Source organism: Mus pahari, chromosome 19 (genome assembly GCF_900095145.1).
Source record: "Mus pahari chromosome 19, PAHARI_EIJ_v1.1, whole genome shotgun sequence".
In the NCBI taxonomy this organism is placed as follows: Eukaryota; Metazoa; Chordata; class Mammalia; order Rodentia; family Muridae; genus Mus; species Mus pahari.
The window spans coordinates 73,107,508-73,113,902 of record NC_034608.1 but is presented as its reverse complement, the minus strand read 5'-3'; positions in this window follow the sequence as shown (position 1 = coordinate 73,113,902).

Here is a 6,395-nt window from a genome sequence, read left to right as displayed (position 1 = left end):
TTGATCACTAATTGAGAAAATGCCCCACAGCTGGATCTCATGGAGGCATTTCCCCAACTAAAGCTCCTTTCTCTGTGATTACTCCAGCTGTGTCAAGTTGACACAAAACTAACCAGTACACAGGGAAAAGCTGGAAGAAGCTGAGGAGCAGGGTAACCCTGCAGGAGGACTGGCAGTCTCAATTAACCTGGACCCCCCAGATCTCTCAGACACTGGACCACCACCAAGGCAGCATACAAGAGCTGATACGAGGCCCTCAACAGCAGAGGACTTCCAGGTCTGGACTTAGTCAGAGAAGATGCACCTAACCCCCAAGAGACTTGAGGCCCCAGGGAGTGGGGAGGGCTGGAGGGGTGGGTGGGGAGTGGGGACATCCTCTTGGAAAACAGGGGGTAGGGGAAGAGGTGTGGGATACGGAACAGTCAGAGGGTGGACTGGGAGGGAGATAAGGTCTGTACTGTTAAAAAATTTTAAAAATAAAAATTAAAGAATAAAAAAAGAAGAAGAAATCAAACTAGCACATGGCTTTGGGGTAGATGAGATTTGTTTATTTATTTATTTATTTTCATAGACGAATCAAAATAATTTTGCAGCACAAAAGTCAAAATCTCATTCACAGTAAATTATTTCCAGGAAGCAAAAATACTGACTCAAAGATGAGTAAAAAATTTAATACGCCGATAATTATAAAATAATTAAAAGTGAAAGTGAAGCAGGACCAGAATATTTAAGCCAAGTCTACCAAATAAAGACCAGATGGATTCTGTTGTAGCTGACCCTGGGAAAGACCCAGAAAAATTCTAAATACTTGGGAATTAATTTTTATCCCAAGGCTGAAAGATAATCCAAATTTTGAAAAGGTAAACCTTTATTGTTTATAAATACAGACTTAAAATCATACATAAGCGATTAGCATACAAAATCTGTCTCTCTGCATCCAATTGGTGTTTAGGCAGGAAATCAATGATGACTCGTTACACTAAGGGAAACATTGAGGAAAATAGTCCTTACTTTCAGAACCAGAAGAACTGAGTTCTAGTCCTGAGACAAGCAAATCTCTGAGCCTGAGAGGCAGTGCATTTATGTTGAAACTCTCGCCTAATTTTAAAAATAAAATTTGAAAAATACCATCTTAGAGACCGGAGGATGCACTGACAGGCTGCATTGCTGTCACTGGGATCCCGGGGACATAGAAGCTCCTCCCATCCACGTTTGTCACACCACTGCTAAGCCCTGAGTGAAGCAACAAGGTGTCTAGTGGAAGACCAAGGCTCACAGCACAAATAGATGGGTGGTTACAAAACTAGTCACAGAAACTAAAAACTAGGGCTAACTTACAAATTAGTAAGAGCTACACACACACATTTAATTATCAAATGCAGAAAAAGCAAAGATAAATCTGCAAAAAAAAAAAAAAAAAGTCAAATAATTCTGAGAACCTCTACACTAAGTCAGGCATGTTAAATCAATACTTTCTAAGCTCAAAGAAAACTGTCTTCACTTTGACACTCCCAAATGCTTGCAAATTATCCCTCAGCAGTCAACCTTCTTCAGAGGGTCTCCTGCAGAGACTCTGGTGATGAAGTGCTCCAGTGTGACCTTAGAAAAACATCCGTGGATGGACTGTACGAGCAGCAAAACTAAAAGGGCGAGATGGTTCAGTGAATAAAGATATTTTCCATCAAACCTGATGACCCAAGTTCATCCCTACAATTTGCACGTGCACACACACACACACACACACCCTTCTAAGACTTGCATGCATGTGCACACACATACAGTTTAAATATTTGATGAAAGAAAAAAACTCATAGCATATATATAATGTTGGGTCTTCAATGTCACTGTCAACTGGATTCACTCCGCTTCACAGTCAATGCAATGCAGTGCAATGCAATGCAATGCAATGCAATGCAATGCTTTAATTTCCTAAACCCACCGGCCTTCTCCATTGTCCCCTTTTGCATCTTTCTTCCCTTGACCACACCATCCGTGACAGAAGGCTGCTAGTATAAACATGCTTACAAAAGGCTGGTACAGACAATCCCTGCAGCACATTTATGAATCTACCTGCCTCTATGCAAAATAGGAAAGATGTCCCTGCTGCGTATTAAATCCACTTGAAAGCTACAAAGATTAAATCAGAGTGCTACGGTGCCCACTGCAAATGAAGGGGATAAATACTATGCCTATAACCCAATATATACAAGAAGGTTGGCATGAGATTAAAAATTAAATTTAACTCCCGGCCCACATTAGATCCTAAAATGAGGTTAAGACAGGTGCTAGCATTCAGACCTGCATGTACCCACGGGTCGGTACATCAAAGATTTGTCCCGCAGAGTGGCAGTCAGGAGATGACAGACATTTTAGAAGGTGGGGCTTAGTGAGCGCTGTTCAGGTTGCTGGCAGCAAATCCTCAAAGGGGATTGTGGGAGCCTAACTGGGCTCTTCTTTGGCTCACTGACCATGAGGAATGGGGTTCCCTTCCATCATGGTTAGCTGCCTCACAGTGGGCCAAAGGCAGCACCATGTGAGACTGTGAGGCAAAAGAACCCTTCTCTTTTCATAGATTGAGCATCTTGAGTAGTTGTTTTTCTAATAGAACACTGACTGACGAACATAGAGCTAAATTTACATGTACAAAGTGATAATAATGAACATTAATACTAATATACTAATAAAAATGAATGCTGCTAAAAATCTCAGAGTAGGGAAGGGGATTCCAAAAAAAAACAAAAAAACAAAAAACAAAACAACAACAACAACAACAACAAAACCATAAGAGAAATACTGAAGTCTTGGAAAGAAGCTAGAAAGGCTGCTTCCAAAAAGTGACCCAAAGGAAATAGATGGATAAAACAAACTCTTAAAATAATTGTTCCAGCTAAAGAGGTGGCTCAGTGGTAGAGTGCTTGAGTAGTCCACATCAAGTCCTAGATTCATCCCAAATGACACACATGCACACACACATGCACGCACATGGACACGCACTGAAGATATTTGAGCTATAGTCCTTATAACATCTAAATATTTGAACTAGCTTAAATATTCACCAAAAGGTTTTAAATAAATTATGAAACTTCCATATAATAGAAGACTATGTTGCAATTAAGAAAGATATGTGTGCATGCTTACTGATGCAGAGAGATATAAAAATGTTAATGAGTAGAGTAACAGTTGCAAAATGGAATGTAGTTTTGTGAGTTTTTGTTTTAATGTCTGCTATACAAGTAAAATTGGATTTCTTCCTTTGTCATGAAGCTTTCTGTGGCTCCTTATTCCCTGATACTGTTGAGCAAGCCATCCAAAGCTATATACATGTACGTCCCCTTTCCTGATGTAATGATGTTTTCTCCACTATAGAATGTCATACTATTTTGCCAACTGTCCCTCCACTTATTAACATTTTTTATGTATGTCTGTATTGATTAAAGTTCACATATGTCCTTCTTGATTGCAATATAGTATTCTATTCCAAGAGGAGGGATCTCCTATGTTTGCATCTTCTAGAACTACTTCTATGGCCCTAACCTTTGTGCAGTGTCTGGGGGGGGGCGCATTTCACACTTTCCTTCCATTTTCAGAGCATAATATTTTCACTTATTTTGATATAAAAATATTTACAAAAGCACATCTCCACACACACTATTGACTTTGTGTTTCTAGTAGACCCTCCAGCTTTGTCCCAAGTAAAATTTTCAAAGTTTACAAACAAAGGGGAAAAATTAGGTAAGTCTGTAGTTTTCTGGGGATTGTACTAATATAAGCTAGACATGGGGACTTACATGGATAATTCTAAAACTCTGGGGAAATAGGCCAGAGGGTTCCTGTAATTATGAGGCCAGCATGAATTCAAGGCCAGCCTTTGCTAGAAAGTGAGATATGATCCCTCCTGCCCCTGCCCCTGCCCCAGCCCCACAGTTTTTTTAAGGGGTGAAAAGAATTACTAGAAATAGGCAATAGTAGGCAAATGTGCCTCATAATTCCATGCCCAGAACAGTGTTTGCTAAAAATTGCTAAGCAGTAGCTTAAAGAATATAGAACAGAAACAAATCTGTACACTGAATGTTTCCCAATTTGCTATGCTCATATACAATTTTCCACAATAGTGGCATCATGCCATGGAATTAGTGAAGTTCCTTCAGGAAAAGGGAGAGTATTGCTTTTCTTCAGAATTCTTACTACCTGTCTCCCAAGTGGGACATGGCATTTGCTTTTCATCTTCCCTAGCTCCACCCATGTTTGAATTGCCAGGCACTTTCAGGATATAGAGGCAGTAATTCGTGACTGGTTTGTCTGGACCTGCTTGTCTGACTCACACTTTACATTCTTGTCAGAGCTGATTTCAGATCTTCTCAGCATTGGGCCCAGGTATTGCTGAGCTACACGCAGAACTCACAAGAGACAACCACTCTCCGCCAGGTTTCTGGTCTAGGACCTTTACTAGATAGATCTCTTACCTGTCAGGAACATCCCCTTCTTGCAATCCTTTATCACCCAGTGCTTGAGTATTTCCCATATACACCTGATTCTCACTAAATGACCAGATGATATCATTGATCTAATGCAGCTTTGCCTTTCAGGAGGGACAGGGAAGGGCATAGGGACAAACAACTACAACTGGGAATAAAGAGAATAGAAGGTAGCCTGGAAAAATTATGAACACAGGATTGCTCTCTCTCCCCTTGAAATTCTAAACATTTGTGGTGTGATGGAAGAAAGCTATTCCTTTTTTGTGATTCTAGAGGCTGTGTGTTTCTTCCTCCAATTATTGAAAATACATGAATAAACCTTAATAATGGGTAGTATGGATTAGCTTGTACCTTACCCAGATATTCCTCTCACGGTGGTCAGAGATTGTCACCAATAGAGAGCCTAGTAAATATGCCATCTCTAATACCCAGCACATGAGAACAATCGAATGAATACTCAGCAAATTGAATAATTAGTGGCTCATAGGCATCCAAATCCACAGCAGAGCTAACTTTCTGTAGTCTTTTTTTTTTTTTTTTCTATCGATAAAGATTCAACAAAGGCTATCATAAAGAATAAGTCTGCCTGTGGAGATGAGGATACAGTATGAAATTCACACCTTAGGACACAAGCTTAGGCTAGGTAGTTGCCCATCTGCCATTTTCAAAAACTGATTTGACCAAATCAAAAATAACAGTGGTGATAATGGTGACGGTGGTGACCCACAGACTTGGTCATTGGAAGACGACCTGAGAGTTGTAGATGAGCGCTTTGACTCATAACACTCCCAAGAACGTGGAATACAGTGCTTGTAGTAGGATTATGCCACCAAGATATCATTATAAGGTGAAAATATTGTACCTTGAACATGCATTCTGTGCGTCTAGCCCACAGGATCCCGCAGCTTGACAGCTTCATTATGTAACTGACATGAAGAGAACCTGATAGGGTATTGTTAGCCCAAGAAATGAAAAATCAGGAGAGCCATTTATACCAAATGTGTCCAGCTTATGCACGACTTCAAAGTACAAAGGTCGGATATGGCACCACCATAATCAGACGTCATCTACTTTTCTTACCTTCTGAGCAGAAATATCACACAGCTCAATTTCAATAGGAAATTTATACTTCTGTAAATTATTTACCAAGGCCTGTAAGTGTCACAAGCGTGGATGGAAGGCATTGGGACAACATTTTCTGTGATTTGCATCACCTGACCTGGTCTGGCCAGTCATGTTCCCAACTTCTGGGTGCGGCTTGTGCTGCAGGGAAGCCTGCCAGGGGAGCTGGCAGGTGTCTGGGGAACAGAGGCAGAGCACAGCTGGTTGGCTCTGGAAGCAGCAGATAGGAAGAACACTTCTGCCTGCCACAGGCATCAGCTGGCGTATCTGCTATTCTTGCAGATTTCTCTATACTGAGTACGCAATTCAGGGACAAAAAAAAAAAAAAAAAAACTAAAATGAGGCTGTGGTTTCTCGAAGAGTCTTCCAGCACTCCAGTCATGGCAACCTTTCTTTTCACGCAGCCAGTTCCTTTCTGAGGCTAAAAAGGAATTTCCTCTAAGCAGAAGTCTGAAGGGGATGCTTCAAGGATCCTTGAGGGGAAGTTATCTGCTAGCAGTAAGGGGAAGCTCAAGATGCCTCAGAGACTTTACCTATAGAAAAGTTGTTTGTCAAGGTGAGGCGGGGTGGCTACCTTAAACAATGCATGAGAATGCAGGAACAAGCTAGAAATCATACTTAGAAGTCAGAAAGACAAGAGAGCCGTTGAAGATACAAGCTTATTATAACGCCAAGACTTGGCATAAGCTGGAGATGCGCATTGACACATTACATGTGTGTGCGCCTTAATTTATGTATTTATCGTGTGTGTGTGTGTGTGTGTGTGTGTGTGTATGTGTGTGTGTGTGTGCAAGTGAG